The sequence below is a fragment of the Polistes dominula genome, unplaced genomic scaffold (assembly GCF_049000335.1).
Source record: "Polistes dominula isolate Pdom_NZ unplaced genomic scaffold, Pdom_raw_medaka contig_21, whole genome shotgun sequence".
Taxonomy (NCBI): domain Eukaryota; kingdom Metazoa; phylum Arthropoda; class Insecta; order Hymenoptera; family Vespidae; genus Polistes; species Polistes dominula.
In genome coordinates, this window is record NW_028301061.1 from 1,811,941 (window position 1) to 1,832,500 (window position 20,560).

At 29.2% G+C, this 20,560-nt stretch overlaps 2 long non-coding RNA genes across 7 annotated transcripts in view; one reads left to right on the top strand and one right to left on the bottom strand.

Annotated features, from left to right (window-relative positions):
* Positions 1-3,084: 3,084 nt before the first annotated feature.
* Positions 3,085-14,600, bottom strand: LOC149031394 (uncharacterized). Of its 6 annotated transcripts, none has more exons than XR_016177803.1 (3): positions 14,396-14,600; positions 6,469-6,709; positions 3,085-4,330 (listed from the first exon to the last, which is right to left on the bottom strand). It is a non-coding gene; the product is annotated as an uncharacterized LOC149031394 (long non-coding RNA). The 6 variants fall into 6 exon arrangements; XR_016177807.1 differs by lacking the exon at positions 14,396-14,600 and adding an exon at positions 13,097-13,276; XR_016177808.1 differs by lacking the exon at positions 14,396-14,600 and adding an exon at positions 10,706-11,022.
* Positions 14,601-14,674: 74 nt separating this feature from the next.
* Positions 14,675-20,560, top strand: part of LOC149031395 (uncharacterized) — a 20,268-nt gene continuing 14,382 nt past the window's right edge. The window contains exon 1 of the long non-coding RNA XR_016177810.1: positions 14,675-14,743. This is a non-coding gene — a long non-coding RNA (uncharacterized LOC149031395). The remainder of the gene's footprint in view (positions 14,744-20,560) is intronic.

Here is a 20,560-nt window from a genome sequence, read left to right on the forward strand (position 1 = left end):
AAATAATAAAATCAATAAATTGATATTTCATATTAGAAACAACACCGAGTATCATAATTCTTCTCAACCTTTTATTAGTGCATCATTTGAAAGAAAACAACATAAAAAAAAAATTAAAAAAAAAAACAAAAAACAAATTTATGATCATGGAATGACAAAAAGAGTTGTGGGAAGACATAAGCACACTAATGGGTAAGAAGTTTTTGCAGGATAAGCAAGTATATAAGTGTTCTGAGTATTCAACGTAGTATAATAAACATATACACACATATACTATCTTACAAGTCCGATTAGGATTGTATCTTAGAAATCGTATGACGATGAAGGTATGAAGTACGAGATTGGCTCGTAACTAAGACCCTTTTGAAACCCTTACATATGTAAAATAATGCATCACTATAACCAGAACTCTATAAACTTTGTAATTTTGTTTCTTTTTCTTTTCATTTTTATATGTTCATGAAATATACACAAACGTACAAGAGATTTACATAGGATGAACGTATGAATTAACGTTTTGAAAATGAATAATAATCATTTGATTAACTACCACATCGTATCGTTTATTTTCTTTTCTATCTATCTGAGGAAAGAAAACTGATCACGTTTGTACGATCTTTCACTCGATACTTTGTTAAATATTCCAGTTAGGGTATAATTTTCTACTATTGAAAGAGAAGAGAACAGGTTCAGGTACTTATATATACGATGTATCGATTATTATTCGTGTTCTAGATCATAAGTCTCATAGGATTACTTTCTTAGAACATTAATAAACCTATCTATCTTTCCTTTTTTCTTATCTATTTCTTATTCTTGCAAATGTTTCAATAATTTAACATACATTAATCTGAAAACACCAGTCACCAGAAATTGACCATTTTTCACTAGTTTTCTTTAAGTATTGGTAAATGTGTACTTCATTTACTATTATACGTTTCATTGGATACGATTATTTCCGAACAATCTACGAACGATTAATATCATTAACGACAGTTGTATTCCTTCACACTGTAACTTTCTTAACACTTTCGTTAAGAAGACTTAAGTAGTTGACGATAAGTCATTTCTTAGCTTTTGACTGTATGCCTGAAATTTTCACTATTTCAATTGCCATTCAATTTCTTATTCATTAAACACATTGCTTTTCGCATTGCAATATCAAAAACTTCATTAACCGAGTGGTCAACTATCGAATCGTATTATTCTGATGTTTTTCTAGAAGTTGACACACATTGGGAAGAAGAGAAATATTGGACAAGAATAAATGGCTTAGCGTTAAAAAAAGATGTTAATGAGCATGTAATATTTTCATATGAAGGTCAATATTTTCCTGGAAAAAATACTTACTAAAGCGAGTATATCTTCTATGCAAAAGCAATGGGTGATTGTGGAAATGACCAGAAACTCCTGACGTATTACAATACACATGGGAAAATATACTTTTTTTCATATTAATGAGCCTATCAAAACGAACAAAACACGAAATATTGACTCTGTACCTGAATTAGATTCGATATGGAATAATAGTCAACTTTATTTTTCATTAACTTTCAGAATTGAACTTCTTTTCATTTGTATTTGACCATTTAGTTGTTATTTCTTCTAACTGATGTAAATAAACGATATTAAAATGATTACTTTTATTGATTTTGGGCTGTAGTATAAGTGGTCAACTATTAACGAAAAAAATTGTCAATTACTGGTACTCTGCAGTTTCACAAATGGTCAACTACTGATGCAGTGATTGACGTCCGAAGTTCAAAGAATATCTTCAAGCATTGGGACCTACTATTCAATAAAAATGCAAGAAGTTAGCACTATTGAAAATAAACATTTCTCTTAACAGGTCAACCACTGATGCCTTCACCTTCAAATCTAATAAAAATCAATCAATCAGTTCTATTTTTTGAAAATACTTTTTCACAGACTGATTCACTTTATTAATCACAAATAATCATACTCTCTTTCTCTCTCTTATACACACTGTTTCAAAAAATTGATTATCTAACGATGGTCATAGTTTTATTGCATCTATCTCAGTTTCTATTTCCTATGGGTAAAATCTTGGAAGAAGAAGAAGAAGAAGAAGAAGAAGAAGAAGAAGAAGAAGAAGAAGGAGAAATCTCGCGAACGTTGCCGAGGGCCTTTCGCTCAAAGGCAGAGTACCGCGCGGTACCGCATATAGCCATGGAAGAAGAAGAAGAAGGTATGGTGTACCTTAGCCAACCAACGAACGAACCAACGAACGAACCAAGGAACGAACCAAAGGGACGAGGATGCTACAACCAAGGAACGAGCGACCAGCTACAGCAGTGCATCCAAGAGATATGCCCTGCCCGCGGGTGCAACGACCCGGCTGACCTTTGTCCGGTCCGTGCTCCTTCGCTCTCCGGTCTGCCCTGGCCACGGCCCGAACTCTCTCTCTCTTTCTTTCTCTTTCTCTTTCTTTCTCTCTTTTTCTCTCTCTCTCTTTTCTTTTCTACCTCGTTCCTTGCAGCTTCTCGAACTCGAACTGTGCGGACTTGGCGTCGAACACGGCCGAACAAACGGCGAACCTGGAACCCTAAGCTACGATTCTACAAGAAGGGCCAACAGGAAAAGGAGAAGGGTACCCCCTTCTCATACTTAACTGACGCCCCTCAACGACCGAGACACATCTCCTGACCTCGAGAGGATCATCCTCTCCGCCCTCTATTCTAACACTCTCTTTTTCTTTTGTATTTTTTTTCTTCTTCTTTTTTTTTTTTCGTCTTCTTCTTTTCTGTTCCAGCACGCGTCTAAGGGATGACATATATATGTCAGTATGATTTAAAGTATAAGAAACTTATTTTTTTTTTTTTCATAATATAATTTTTGCAATAGTTTTATTATTAATTATACCAATTTGAACTGTAATAATGTTTTCTTTTATTGTTTTATTTTGATTTCCATAATTTTATACGAACTATCAAAAAATAATATTTCAAATAAAATAATTATTATGAATAAAAATAATATTTTAAAATTATTTTTATATAATATATATATATATAGTAAATTAAAAATAATTATGTGAAATAAAATATTGACAGTTTTTTTATTTATTTTTTTCCTCAAATTTTGTAATAATTTTACAAATGTGTTATTATTAATTAATTACATATACCAATTTAGGTTGCAATATTATTTTTATTTTCCTTGATTTTTATTCTTAATTATTTGTATTCATATTTCCATAAATTTATACGAATTATTAAAGTAATTATTTAAAAAAAAAAATAAAAATATTCACAATATTTTATTTATTTAATCGTTAAATTTTTGTTACAAAATTGTTCGTTTAATTTCACTCAGAATTTTGTGAGTGTGTGTTTTTTTTTGATTCCTCACTTCTTCATTCATCTTTAAATCATTGAAATAAATTTACACGTTATACGATTTGAAAATAATTTTGTATGATACTTAGAAAACTATTAGATATATATATTATGTTAGAAATTGAACACGAACCAGGAAGAGAGATGTCTTTGTCATATAAATTGTAGGATTACCTTTAGTGGATTTGTTGAATATTCGTTTTGGTTACCATGTACACTTCCTGTTAGTTTAGTCACCGTTTTTGTTTTAACATACTGAAGAAAAGATTGTTCAATATTGCGTAATATCGATCTAAGAGGTCATACCTATATATGTATATGTGTATATATATGTATATCTATCGTTATATTAGTGTTAACGCGTTTTAATGGACGACGAGGGATGACAATACTTGTTCCACGTTGGTATAGGCAATCGTTAAATATTTGATCGTCTCTAAGAAGTTCAAATACAGGTGACTGTCTTCTTTCTATTTCGTTTTCTAAACTACGAAATATCCCACTGGGAAATATTTATTCCTTTTTTTTTTTTTTTTGTTTGTTTTTATATCCGCAAGATTAAAGTGAGACAAAATAAAAGAAACTCAAAAAAAATAAAAATTACGATAATGTAGTCCGCATTTATGGCAAAAACTTTGACAGAAATATGTTTCAAACATATAAATGAATTGCTAAAAAAGAAAAAAAAATAACTAGAAAAATTACTAGACGTTGAGATTTCTAACAACTTTTAACTTACGTTTACAATCTTTCGATTGTAAACAACGTTCATAGGGGGTCAAAGATCGATTAGTACTTTCCTTTTTTTTTTTTTTTCTTCTTTTCTTCATCTTCTTCCTCCTCTTCTTCATTTTCATGGTTAAGTTGGATTATGGAAACCAATAAAATCCAATTAATAAATATTTCCCATAATATTCTCTCTTGGTAGTAGTACTTTGATAAACTCGTCAAACATAGTAGTAATATTATCCCTAAAAAAAAAAAAAAAAAAAAAAAAAATATATATATATATTCATACGTTTATTTTACATATATAATCATTTTGTCAATAGTTACAACAATTTATTTTCAATCTGATCATTAGTATCATATATTTAGAAAATAAATCTATCTCACGATTATTACTTTATATTTAGAGAGACAGAGAGAGAGTAAGAGAGAGAGAGAGAGAGAGAGAGATATTTCTTATTTAAGTAAACATAATCAAATATTCCAACCGTATCGTTGAAATTTACGTGACGATAACCAACTTTTGACCATTAATGTATTATACAAACACACATATACACATACACTGTATTACAGACTAAAGTATGGGATATTTATAATAATCAAAAAAAAATTTGTTAAAAGAAATATACTTTACGCATAAACTCGTACAACACGTGTGTGTGTGCAGAAAAGATTCTTATGGGTTTTGGAGGTTGGATGAGAGTTTCGAGTTAATTATCGTTATTACGATAGTAAATTAGCGATCTGAAAGTTGTGTGTTGTGGATACGCAGTGTAAGGCACGCTTATACGTGGATTTGAAGTTGCACACCTAAAAACCGGTTTCACTGTGATATTCGATGACCGACAACCGATTTCAGGAGCGATTCCCCCTAAGAGAATCGTTGGGATACCTACGAGAGGTATTATCTCGGATTACGTATCCGTTCTCTCTTTCTATCTTTCTCATTCTATCTTTGTCTTTCTTTCTCAGAGCTTTAACCCCATCTCAGCGAGCTATATTACACGGGTGTAGCACTAATTTTACGAGCCACCGATAGCAGGACCAACCGTGTATCCCTTTTATCGTTTCAACTATTAACGCAGCTTACATCTCACATCCTTTCATGAGTTACTTCTAAGTCCTTTCTTATTATTTTCTTTTTAATTTTTTTCTTCTTTTTTTTTTCTTAAAGTGTTTTTTGTTTTTTTTTTTTTTTTTTTTTTATTTATTATTATGGTAATGGAAATTTAGAAAGAAAGAAAAAATTATTATATTTCTTTCAAGTTAATATGAAAATACAATGTTTCATTGTATATGAGACATTTTGTTTTTTTTTTGATATTTAAATAAATTTGTAAGTAATTTAAAAATAATTTTTCTAATTTATTTAATACGAATTTTAATTTACAATGTTTGAATTAAATTAAATGAATATTTTGAATATGTAATTGGATTTTTAAATAATATAAATAATTTTCATTTATTACAATTTGAATTGCATTTAAAATAAAATAAGATTAATATATGGTAATTATTTTTATTATATATATAATATTAATATTTAATTTATTATATATTAATAGAATTAATTTGCAACAAATTTTTGATATCTAAATACGTTTATAAATAATTTCTAAGAAATTTTTGTAATTTATCTAATACGCGAATTTTAATTTAGGATATATGATTTAAATTAAAATTATATTAAATTAAATTTAATTTTTATAAATAATTTAAATAATTTTACTTTGTTACAATTCCAACTACATTTACAATAAAATAAAATTAATATAATAATTTTATTATAACAACATCTGCATCAAAAATGTATCTATCAACAAAACGAATTAATTGAAATGTAATTGGTTAGCATTAAATAGCAATAAAATTGCTATCACACACAAGCAAACGATTTTTTATTATTTTTATTTGTTATATAACAAAATGTATGATCATTTGTACATTTTTCTAAATTATATCTGAATCAGTAATTTTTCTATCAATAAAACTGTCCAACTTGATTAGAATTAAATAGTAAAACATTCCTATCACACACACACACAGCCGATTTTTATTATTTTTATTTATTATATAACAAAATGTATGATCATTTGTACATTTTTTGAGATCATTGACCGTTCTAATGTGTTCTGTATAAAAAAAAAAAAAAAAAAAAAAATCTATACGAGCAAGCCTGACAGTAACAAAAACGAGACACGATTTTTTACTATGATGAAAAGAGAAAGAAAATCGTCTTGTCATGGAACTCGGTTAAACTATCTCTCTTCATAGAATGAGAAGAAAATAAAAACACACAGAGAGACAAAAAAAGAGAAAGAAAGAAAGAGAAAGAAAGAAAGAGAAAGAGAGAGAGAGAGAGAGAAAGTGAACTTACAACAACGTGTCTCTAAATTACGGAAACACTTATAGTGCGAGAAGTCCAGCAAAGTGGCAAGCATCGGCCATTATTTCGCTTGCAACTCTGTGACCAAACGTAATATTATACTCTTCCAGAAAATCAAATGTTCTTCTTTATTTTTGTTTTTTTTTTTTCATTTATTTTTATCCTTTTTTTTTTTTTTTTATATCGTCACGCTTATCCGTTTCAGAATTCTCTAGCACCATTTCTAGTTTTTCTAAAAAAAAAAAAAAAGTTGCACGCCTTACAAATCGCAATTTCTTTATGAACAAATTTGAAAATGCATCTTCAAAATTATTTTCTTAAAAAATGTAATTCTAAATCATAGAAATAAATTTGAATTAACCATTGAATTCATATTTATAGTATATTTATTTATTAATTATTGATATTTGTCAATTTTTACTGTCTACTGTGTAGTGTAGATTAAATTTATTTTATTATAAAAAAAAAGAAGAAAACTATTTTTGATGTTCAAATATATTAATTAATATATTTAATATATTAATTTTAATTTATTATATTTTTTTATTATTATTAAAATTATTATTATATCAAATTATTAAATTTAATATATTTAAATATATTAATTTTAATTTATTTTATTTTTTTTATTATTATAAAAATTCATTATTATATCAAATTATTAAATTTAATATATTTAAATAATATATTAAATATATTAATTTTAATTTATTTTATTTTTTTATTATTATAAAAATTCATTATTATATTAAATTATTAAATTTAATATATTTAAATAATATATTAAATATATTAATTTTAATTTATTATATATTTTTTTATTATTACAAAAATTCATTATTATATTAAATTATTAAATTTAATATATTTAAATAATATGTTAAATATATTAATTTTAATTTATTATATATTTTTTATTATTATAAATTCATTATTATATTAAATTATTAAATTTAATATATTAAATAATATATTAAATATATATATTAAAAATATATATTATTTTATTATTATATTTTATTTAGATATTTATATATTATATATTATTTATATATTAAATTAAAAATACATAATATATTAAATATTAAATTAAAAAAAAAAAAAAAAGAAACACAAAAGGATAAGATTGAATACATAATTTGGTTCAGATGATTGAAGGTATTTGTTAAGTTGAACCTTATCCCAATTTAGGTATCATGTATCATTCTGGAGGGGGAAAAAATAAAAAATACATATATATAAAAATACACAGATAAAAAAAGAGATCCAGGACAGAGCTTACGGTGGATGACAATGACGAGTGTTCCCTAAGGAATATAAGCACGCATACGGAAGAAAACGCACCGACTAGAAAATTATATCACACCGCCTATCTCTCTCTCTCTCTCTCTCACTCTCACTCTCTCTCTCACTCTCTCTCTCTTTCTTTCTTTCTCTTTTGGTTTGTTTCTCTTTCTCATGTAGGATCTGTAGAGCTGATGCGAGTGTACGTAACGTGCATACGTAATGAGCAAAGGAACACATGCCGTGGGTCTCTTGGTCGTCTCTCGACTTCTTGGGGCGTGTAAAATGCAGTAATACACAGACATACGTAGGGAAACCTGGCTCTATCTTCTCTCTTTCTTTCTCTCTTATATTTTATCTTTATCTATTTTACCGTAAATGTTGAAATAAAGAGATAGAGAGAGAGAGAGAGAGAGAGAGAAATAGAAAGAGGTGTAGTAGAAAATCAAGTGAGAAAGAAAGATAAAATCAAACAAAGTAATAAAAATGAAATTAATGTAAAAGAGAGAATGAAAGAAAATTCAATGAAAGTTTAAAAAAAAAAAAAAAGATAGAAGAAAGAATACAAATTAAATATAGAGAAAATAAGAGAGAGAGAGAGAGAGAGAGAGAGAGAGAGGGAGAAAGATAGAAATATAAAAATGAAGAACAAAATAGAAAACATTGTAAGAGAGTGAAAAAGACAGAAATATAAAAATAAAGAACAAAATAAACAAAAATTATAAAAGAAAGAGTGAAAGACGTGATAAACAGAGAAAGATATAAAAATGAAGAGCAAAATAGAACAAAATATAGAAAGAAAAATAGAAAATGATTGAAAACGTAGAAAAAGAGAATAGAAAATAAATGAAGAAATAGAAGATAGAAAAATCTTCAAAATTGAAGTAAAAAAAAAAAAAAAATAAAGAAATATAGAATAGATTTGAAAGAAAGAGAGAAAAGACTGATATACAACGAACGAAAAAGGAAACAGGGTGAGATGTAAACGTGTTGAGAATACGAAAGAAGGATCAAGGAAAAAGAAGATGCAGGAATGAACGAACGTACGAACGAACGAACGAACGAACGAATGGAAGGATCGTCCTATCTTTCGGATTATATTCCATACTGTTTACCATGTCATACAGAAGACTCAAATAAGACTAGGAAAAATATACAATTCTATATTCCAAACTTTAAAACTTCTATTTTTTTTTTTTCGAATATGTTAAACAATTTTTCATAAATCTTTAAACAAACTGTTGAGTTGTTTTGAAAGTTCGTGCCGATTTTGACCAAAGATTGAAATGTTTTATAATTTAAGTTCTTTCTTTGGTATATATTAATTTAATCTTCTTAATATATATATATATATATATATATAAATTACGTCACGTCACGTTGTTTGTCCGCAATGGACTCTTAAACTACTGAACCGATTTTAATCAACTTTTGCACACTGTGTGCAGTTTCATCCAACTTGAAACATAGGATATAATTTATATCTCAATTTATAATCGCAATATTATTTTATTACCAATTATTTTTTCTTATTTATTATTAATATTTTTTCTTTATTCTTTTTTTTTTTTTAGTTTCACAATCTTTTTCCATCTTGAAAAGTAATATCAAAATTTTGTTCTTCCAGAACTTTAATACCACCTATCGAAAATCGGCACGAACTTTCCGAACAAACAACACAATATTACATTTTATTATTATCTTATTTTCAATTAACATTGATCAATATTATATTTAATATTTTTTCTATCATCTAACACATGAAATATAATTTTATTAAAAAGTCTTCAAATCAGCCCGGGCGCCGTATCGGCGCCATTCGAGTACAAAAGATTAATAACTGGTGTACAACTTTGCTTTCGCAATTTTTTTCTATAAACCATCTATAAGAAAATAACGGAAGCATAGTTGTACACAAAATCAATATTTTATAATGCGATATAAAATTACATTTTATTATATCAAATAATTAAATAAATAAAACCTCGTCTTTCATTTCTCAAAAACAACAATATTCCTTTAAATTTATATACAAAAAATTATCTACAAAATTATCCCATAAATTCGTGCTACTTAATAAAAGAAATTCTTATAATACTAATAATGAATATTATTATTCGTCTAACACATAATATAATCGTTTCAAATTAATTTCATAATAAAACATGACGTGTGCAATCTCAACATTTAAATACCCAATAAAAAAAGAAAGAAACAAATATATTTTTCAAAAAAAAAAAAAAAAAAAAAAAAAAAAACAACTCTTACAATTCGTTATAATATCTCACTTATTACCAACATCAATTAAAAGAATTCTTTTAACACTTACCAACGATAAATATTAGTCATTAATCTACCTCGTTTAATACTTACAGTATAATGAGTTCAATTTCACACTTTCAAATCATTCTAATCGAACGACCATGAAAAACTAAATAAAAAAAAAAATGGTGATACAATGACAAGCAACATTAGCAACACGTTCAATCATTTAATCCAACCAATTTATTTCTCCTTCTATTATACACTTGTCCTCGTATTAAAATCCTTCAAGAATCATACTATTCCTATCCCCACCATCACCATCTCCACCTTTCCTCCTCCCACTCACCCTTCACCCAAATGTTTTTTTCTTATTACTCAACTTTGCTCGAGCAATGTATTCAAGTATCACATACGTAGAGTATTCTAATAATATTTCTAAATCTTATATATGTGTGCTTTACACCATACCACGTTTTATTCGAATGATTTTAAGCGTACGGTAGTAGTCTGCGAGTTTTGATTTATGGTTCTATTCGTGTTTCACAATCATGGGTTTTATGCCACGCGGTGAGTCCGACGATCTTATAGCTCATATTTCTCCACGGTGTAATTACCGCGTTAATTCTATCCCCTTCCCTCTCCCATCCGCAATCCTCCCCATTCCTACTCATCCCCTCACCTCCTCCCTTACAACCCCGTCTACCATCTCATTCTCTTTCTTTCATTATTTATCTCTTTCTGTTTTCTTTGCAACACTCGCCACCGCTTTGCTCTTTCCGCGAACCTTACGTTAATGGCAGCAGAACGGATGGTACATCGAAATACGTCCTCTTTCTTATCTTTCAATGTGTAAGTGTATGCGTCTGTGCGTTTATAGATGTTTGTATGTGTACATAACATTCTCGTATAGTCCGTCGTACGATGCCAAACGAATCGGGTATGCATGCGTCAGAGATAAAGGTGGATTGCTGAGTGGAAATGCAACTTGGAACTATTGTTTATTGTCACAAGTATTTCTAATATTTTCAGAATTTTTTTTTTTTTTTGATGAATTTATTTGAAATTTTATATTAGTTTAATAATTTATTTAATGTATGAGATCGTGTTAGTATTGTGGATATTTTTAAATTGTTATGATTGTACGAGTTTGTATGGTTAAACTTAATTGTTATGATTGAAGTTTTAAAAGAATATTATTCATGTGGTCGTTAAGAATTTATTTAAATAATTATAATTAATAACTCGTGTTGTTTTGGATTCTAAATTATTACTCGTCCGATCATTGGCTTTATAATTAATTCAAAGACTGTTTTGCACACAGTTAATTGAAACGAACAATTTTAAATCTTCATTGATGCACCGACTCTAATATTCGAACAGTTTTTACAACTGTTTAAAGATAAAAATACAAATTGTCTTGAACAAACTCAACATACAATTACTGCATTGACAATGTAATAAATACATTCAAAATAAAAACAAAATAAATAAATAAAAAAATTCGTATTTATTAATAATAACAAAAAAGATAATTGAATTGAAATGTTATTTTTATGTTAAAAAAATTATGAAAGTTATCTAAGGTATGTATATATATGCGAAACAAAATCCCATAGAAAAGGGTTTCGATGGGATAAGATAAAAAGAGTATCACAATATGACCATCGATGATTTAGACAAGATAAAATAATAATAATAATAAAAAAAATAAAAAATAAAAAAAAAGATGATAGGTGAGAAGAAGAAATTCTTGAAAGGTTTATCGATTTCCTTCGGTTCCATGACGATTCGTGGATAATCGATTATGGTTTTTACACGGACCCTGAGACTAAGAAGAATGCGAGACTTAGATCGAAAGGAACGAGAGATATTCTTTCTAATTAGCCGCTCTTCCAACCTGTCTTCAACCATTTCACCCTTTCTCTATTTCCCTTTCTATCTTATTATCTTTTTTCTTTATTCAAGCGCATTTATGTTTAACATGAGCAAAAATATTCTATCAAACACAGATACACGTGTTTCATTCTCATCAAGTTAACATTAGTTATGAAGAAAACAATGTTTCAAATCTATTATCAGTGTTTTGAAAAAAAAAACAAAAGAAATAAAATATGAATTAGAACATTGTTTATTATTGTCAAAATTATTGAATTTTTTTTTTTTTTTTTTGAGAGAGAGAGAACTGTCAATTTTTACTTGAAGATGTTCGGTCAGATTTGTCAAGGATTTAAAAAATTTCAATCTTTTCTTGTTTATTACATAAGTTTAAATGTGTTGAATATTTCATTTATATATTGTAGTATATGTAATAAATATAGTAAAATATATAATATATTAAATTATAAATTATAATTTAAACTTATAATTATATACTAGGGGTGCCCCACCACACGTTGATGTGGCTTATAATCAGTCCGATACATACACATCTTTTAAGTCAACGAATTACCTTATACCGCAATCTGTTAGAATCTTATCGAACTAACAGAGATAATCATGACTCTTTGTTAATAAACAAATAATTGGCAATAAAATAATATTTCGATTATAAATTGAAATATAAACTATCCTATCTTTTAAGTTGGATGAAACTGCATACAGTGTGCAAAATTTGATTAAAATCGGTTCAGTAGTTTAAGAATCCATTGCGGACGAACAACGTGACACGTAATTCATATATATATTAGGATAATTTGTATTTAATTAAATTAAATTTATATTTAAATCAAAATTACAATTTATAATTTATAATTAAATATATATAATATTATAGTATATATATAGTAAAAAAAAATTAAAAAAAAAAAAACAAAATAATACATAAATTATGTTAATAAAATGTACAAACAATTTAAACAAAAATAAATATTAAAAAAAATAATAATAAAAAAGAAACAAATCTAAGGCATTTAACTTGATTGAAATATTGTTTTGTTTTCCATTGAAATAAAAGTAAATTTGTTAGTTTGAAAATTAAATTAAAAAAAAAAAAAAAAAAAAAAAAAAAAAATGGCGTTAGGTATCGTTGATCGTAAATATGGCGGTGGTCAAACAGGAAGATAGATATTACCGTGCGACAATTACGCGACTCGTGAGTTTCTCCCATTAAAGTTTGCTTGACGTTTAGAGACCCCATAATACTACCGCTGCACTATGCACCGAGAATTCAAACTCCTATGCAAATACAGAACGAGAACGATCTCTTAGGCGCGGCATTGGAAAGAGGAGGAGGGGGAAGAGGAGGAGGAGGAGGAGGAGGATGAGGAGGAGGAGTTACGTGGCTTATTTAAAATTATCCTGGCACGTCGTAACGGACACGACGAATTACCGTAAGAATTTCTAACCACAGTGTACTTTTACACGAGCAAAAGATATAAATGAATTTAATTATCGAAAATTACTGAGTCGATTTTACAAATCACTTTTGATAATACAAATTTAACCATCAAATTATTCTTAAATGTTATACCTCAATTGTTTATTTATTATTTCAAATATTTTCTATTCTTTTTTTTTTTTTTTTTTTATTCTATGAATATTAAATTGTAAGAAATAAGGGTGCATTTATTAATTGCACAGTTTATTCAATGAAACTGATTAATCAACTAATAGAATATAATATCATTTTCATAAGTAATTCTAAAAAAAGATTTTATTCATGTAAAAATTGTTAAAATTTATATATGAGTCATTTATTTTGAAAGTGGCCTAATTAGAAAATTTCTAGAAACGATAAAAAAAAAAATAAAATGGGAAAGTGAATAAAATAAATCGACGTCCTATTCCATTCATCAAAAAAAAAAAAAAAATAAAATAAAATAAAATAAAATAAATAAAAATAAAAAAGGACAAAAAGGATAAGAAAATACCTCGAGCGAAGTTAAAATCGATCGATAATTTCATCGACGATGTAACATTTTCCCCTTCGATGACGTACGATATCACCAACCATCACCACCACCCCCTACATCTCGTATCTGCACCAACGATCCAACGGCAAATAAAAAAAGAAGAACAAAAAAAAAAATATATATATATATATAAAAGAAGGACAAAAAAAAAATGAGAGAGAAAGAGAACAGCATCCCTGATACTACGAACAGGTAGTCTATCAACTCCCCCTTTACCCCAGCTTCTCCCCCACCCTTAGGATAAAGCGCACTCGACTTCAGCAGGGAAAAGCATCGAGAATGCTCTTTCACCGAGGGAAAACGGGCGCACGAACTGTTCGAAACCGTCGATATAGAAGAATGAGTGAGAAAGAGAGAGAGAGAGAAAGAGAGATAGAAATAAAAAGAGAATGAGTGAATGAGTGTGTTAGAGAGAGAGAGAGAGAGAGAGAGAGAGTGAGAGAGAGAATTCATTCTACCAGCCCACGGCGGCGGCCATCGACGAAGCGGCAATTTGAGAGTATTAAGAACCGATCTCCATGTTATAACGGCTTGGTCTCGAATCTCTGACAGTGGTGGAAACTGTGCTTGCTTGCTCTTGCTTGCTCTTGCTTGGTTACTTGCTGCTATCCAACGAGCACCGATATATATCGTCAGGCTCACTTCAACTATTAATGCCGCCATTACCTTGCACCACCACCACCACCATCACCATTCTTCCTTTCCTCCTATTAATCGTTCAAAGTGCGTCCGTACGTTGTACAATCACTTACGTTGGATGGAAACCATTACTGGGCTATTAATGTCATCAAAAATCATATTCCTACGTGAGTTTATAACTAAGTCTCGAAATACGTATGACATACGTTTTCATATCACCACGCATTTTTATGTTTCAATGGAAAATTCTATATGAATGTGGATTGATATGTGTGTTCAGGGGGTGGGGGCAGGGGGGGATCTGTAGATTTGTCTAGTGGAACTTTTTTCTTTTTTTTGTTTTGTTTTTTATTTACCGATTGCTTGACATTTTGAGTTCTAGGGTACTTTTTTTTGTTTTATTTCTCTTTGGTTTGGTTCCGGTTATTTGTAGATGGGGTTTGTTAGTTTGTTATTCAAATGTTGATTAGATCAATTAATGTTTGGATTAGAGGTTTTCTTTTATTAAGAATGAATTAACATAAGTGACAATAAATAGATTGCAATTTTTATATTATACATTTAAAAAATTCATCCCCAATTTAATACAATTTTATTGATGAATTAGTTTGTTTTTAGCGTGTTGATTAAATCAATTAATGTTTTGAGTGGACGTTTTTCGTTTCTTTTTTTTAGAATAAATTAACATAAGTGAAAAACAAAATAGATAGCAATTTAAAACTTATGATTTATTTTCTAATACAAATTTAAAAAATTAATTTAATTTAAAACAATTTCATTGACCTAACTCGATTTTTTTTTGGGGGGGGGGGAGGGAAATGGTGTTAGACCACTTTTAAAATAAACTGCTCATATAATATTCTCTTGAAAACTCGCAGTAATATAACCTTCAACTCTATTATTTCTTCTGTGTTCACTAACAAAAAAAAAGAAAAAAAAAAATCCCTTTTACGAGAAATGAGAATGAAGCATGAAAATATGTCGGTGCCGCTCATCAAGAAAGCTTGGAGACATTTTTGATACGAGATGCGTGCCGTAACCGGATGGATAACGATCTTACTTTTCATTCCACTTCGTTTTTAACGAGCAAGGACGTCGTCCTCGTAGTCGTCGTTGTCGTCGTCGTTGTTATCGTCTTCTTCTTCTTCTTCTTCTTCTTCTTCGTCTTCTTCATCGTCATCATCGTTGTCGACGACAACGTGTCTACGTTAATATCAAGGAAAATCCGACTTACATGTTGCGACAAATATTTTGTTCCTCTTTCTCACACTTTCCTTCACTTCTAACATCTTCCTCTATTTCTTTCCCCCTTTTTATCTTTCCTTCTAATATTTTTTTTTTTTTAGTTTACGAGTTCTCTGTCATGTCCCTCTTTCCATGTTTTCTTTTTTTTTTATTTTACCCCAAAAAACTTCATCGTTTTAATTTGATTCCATCTCACATGCAGTCGTAATTTTTCTTTCAAAATTTTTCACTTGTTTGTTCTCATTTTATTCCTCCACCCACCACTTCACCCATAAGGATGAAAACACCAGATTTTCGAAGATCAATACTTAACACGTGAATTTCCGAATGGCACCAACATGAAGTCACCGGCACTTATTCAATAATTTTCGCATGGCACCAATGTGAAGCCACCGGACGTCATAGTATTAATAATTACATGTAATGGGTTGATTTTGTTCAAGTAAAATTAAATGGTTTGTATGACAAGTCAGGTAAAAAGGGCCTGGCACAAAACGTGTTAACCCATTGACTGCCAAACATATTTACAGCGTTTTGCCTTAAATTCTTAAAAATATAATAATATTAAGTTATTGATATAATATTATAATGGTATTTACAATAATTGATAATTAATATTTTTAACATCATTTAAATATTTTATTCAACCTTTTTAATAATTGTCAACGCAAATAACCATTTGTAATTTACCTTTGTTTACAACCCTTCCTGGAAGAACACGCTTACCACACCCGGGTCTTTTGGACCCGAACGAGAAAAATCGTTATAAAAAAGAAACTATTGCATAGATTTACTTCAACATTTTTTTTTTGAGACTTCCTTAATACTTACTTAAAAAGACTATATAGGTTTTATAGCTTTAAATTAAATTTAAATATGTTGAAAAAATTACCAAAGTTGAACAATTGAGAAACATGACACTAGTTGCAAAAAAGGTCTGAGTCCTTTGGACCAAGTTAATCTAAAATTGCAGCACACACTGCGAGATATCTCGTAGTTGGTAGTCAATGGATTAAAGAAAGCTTATTTTTCAAGTTTTAGTGAAATATGGTGCATTTCTGGCACGTGGTTGATGATTGGTGCCTTTATCCTATAGTTTGTTTCTTATTTTGGGTTTTCTATATTGGTATCTTACCTTTCTTTACTGTATTTGTTCAATTTATGAGACGAAATTGATGATTATGATGTGTCCCTTTAATGTTGAAAGGGTTCATATTTATTTGTTCTTTTTTATCATCTTTCTTTCCTCGCCTTTTACCCTCAATGTGTATACCTCGTGTAGGTTTATACTCTTTCTCTTTCTCTTTCTCTTGCTTGCTTACTTTCTTGGTTGGTTTTGGTTTGGTTGGGTTGTTTGTTCCTTTTGTAATTTTTTTTTTCTATCTCGGACTTTTCGCTACTCGCCGCAAGGAAGATGCATCGTTATGGCTTGTACGGTTATTTCGGCCGTCATAAACAACAATGGTTATAAGTATTCGAACTATATATACCACTACTACTACCAAATATACTCGAAATATACCTTTTGATATTCCTTTCACCTCCTCGATTTTTTATTCCTCCCTTCCAATTTCTTTTTTTTCTTTTTTTTTTTTACTTTCTTTTCTACCCTTCTTTCTTTCTCTTTCTAACTTTTTCATTGTTTTGTTTGTTTGTTTTTTTTTGTTTATGTTTATAATATTCATTTTATTACAGTCATAGTTTTATTATTAAATTTGATAGAATAGTTAAGTTTTAGTTTTATAAAATTCTAATTTTAATATTTTACTTATTTTCTAATGTATTTTTTATTTAGTTTAGTTTGTTTAGAAAAAAAAAGATTAAAAAAATTAGAAAGTGAATGTTTACGTTGATTTTTTGTTTTATTTTACTACTTTCATCGATCTATGAACTTTGATAATATCACAGTTTAGCAATCGAATGATCTTTTAAAAAGATAGTACTAGTTACCTGTAATTAGGACGAGGACGACAATTCTGTGTTGCAACTTTATGACACCCATTAAATAATCATAGCTCGTAACAGGCATGTGCAATGAACACTGATCAAAAAAAAAAAAAAAAAAAAAAATCAAACAAAAACAGAAACAAAAAATAATTATTTCGTCATACACCTTTTAAACGTGTACAGAAATCTGAACCATAAAAATAAATATAAATCTGATAAATCAATTATGAGTAAACAATAATAATTGGAATCATTATTTTAAACGTTAAATGTTTCAAATGGTTTTCAAACATTCAAGTATAATTTTTTTTTTTTTTTTGTTGAATATTCTTCACTTTTGTGTTTTGATATTAATACGTAAATTATTTAAAATACAAATCAAAATAAAAAGACAAAAAAAAAGGGAATAGAATAAAAAATTGAAAAAAACATTTCAAAAAAAAAAAAAAACAGAAGTGTGCAGATCACACACGGTAGAAGTGAAACCTTCAAAGAAATCTAAGCTTCGAGACGTGAATATATCGAAATAATTGAATTGTAATACAGTGCCATTTATTGAAAGAACTTTACAGAACCTAGATAACGTAAAAATATTTTCTAAACATATTAAATTGCTAGATCTAAACATACTGAATTTAATTAATTAATTAATTATTTTTGTTTCATCTGTTTCACGTTCTATCGTTTCACGTTCCTCCGTTTTACAATTTTCAAATCACCCTAATTCTAAAGAAGTTTTTGCTTCAAAAAAAAAAAAATAATACAGTATAAAGAATGATAAAAGTTAAACACCTAACGGTATTATTTAAGAGTTATGAAACGCGTGGCAAACTAAGCCCTGAAGTGGGAACGTTAAAACGAGTAGACAGGAGCAGAAGGTGGCAAGTTGGTCATACGGGCGCCGACGAAAATTGCCCTTTCATCGCTTAATTAAGAGCCAACTCGGCTCGTTCTTGGGCCACTGGCCCCAGGCACGATTTGCTGTAGAATCGTCCAGCCTCTGGAAACGATTTTCTCACTCTCTTTCTCTTTTAGTTATCTTCTTTCTTTCTTTAGTCTTTCAACATTGTGATTTACTTGGGACAGTTCTGTAGTATTAAAGAAGAAAAGAAAAGAAGAAAAAGAAGAAAAAGAAGAAGAAGAAGAAGAAGACGTGTTAGGAAGAATGAGCGTGATCAGGTAGCTAACCATAAGATACAAGGACGTTAATGTAAAACGCGTTCTTGGTAACCACAAAAGTATACAGGGATTCGTGAGAGAATTCACTTTAAAGAGATACAAAATAGTATTGTGTGTTTTATTTCTTTTTTTTTTTTTTTTTTTTTAAATAAACGACAGAAATAATTAAAATTTACATGTCAAGTAAAAGAAAGACAGACAAAGAGAGAAAACACTTAAGGTAAAGGCACCACTCAAGATGGGCCAGAAATTGATCATTTTTCACTAGCTTTCTTTAAGTATTGGTAAATGCGTACTTCATTTACTATTATACGTTTCATTGGATACAATTATTTCCGAACAATCTACGAACGATTAATATCATTAACGACAGTTGTATTCCTTCACACTGTAACTTTCTTAACACTTTCGTTAAGAAGATCTAAGTAGTTGACGATAAGTCATTGCTTAGCTTTTGACTCTATGCCTGAAATGTAGTTGTTATTTCTTCTAATTGATGTAAATAAACGATATTAAAATGATTACTTTTATTGATTTTGGGCTGTAGTATAAGTGGTCAACTATTAACGAAAAAGATTGTCCATTACTGGCGTCTCTAGTTTTACAAATGGTCAACTATCGATGCAATGATTGACATCCGAAGTTTAAAGAATATCTTCATGTATTGAGTAAAAATGTAAAAATGTACCATTGGTGCCTTCAACTTAATAAATCCAAAAACAAAAAGAAAGATAAATAAGAAAGAGATAAAAGAAATCGAAATCTTAGAACAGTGGGTGGGTGGGAATGGGGAGGTGTAGGGTTGTAGTCTACTGAAGAGGTAAGAGGAAGGGTAGGGGAAAGGCACGCAGAATACACGAAAGACACAACCATAAGAAGAAGAAGAAGAAGGGTCGAAAACAATCGTGGAATAGCCTTGACCAAGGAAGAGAGGACTATGAGAAGTTGAAAGAGTAGGAGGAAAGTATAAGAGTGGTCCTCTTGGAAGTGGGGTCTTTGGGGTGAGAAGAAGGAGGGGTTTGTGAGGAGGGAGGATGTAAAGAGAGTTATGGTTACCGCCAGTGAGTATACCAGGACTCCTAGGGAGGCTTCTCTTCTCTCTTATGTGTATTGCTTCGCAGTTGGTGAAGTTCTTGAGAGTTGTTGGACTGAGTGAGTGAGAAAGATAGAGAGAATGAGAGAGACTGAAATATAATACTGAAAGATAGAAAGAGAAAGTATGTAAAAAGGAAGAAATGAAGTTGGTGAAGGAGGTGGAAGAAGAGGTGGAGGAGAGACGGTTAAGGAAATCACGAACCCCAGTGGACAGGGACTTACTTGGGAGCGAATGTAACTTTATTGTGAACTTATCGCTGTCAGAAGGCAAACAATGGTCAGATCTTCTCGCCATCTACCCTTGCCATCTTTTACTCCTTCCTTCCTTCCTTTCTTCCTTTCCTTTCTTCTTATTCTTTGAATCGTTTTCTCTCTTTTTCTCTTGGTCAGTTCGCAAAACTTAGAATTGAACGTAGAAGTAAACTTCGATGCCGTTCCTGATATCGTCCCCATCGCATCTATCGCGTTTGCAACAACGTTGGTAGATATGTAAACGAGTTTACTCGAGATCCTCACCT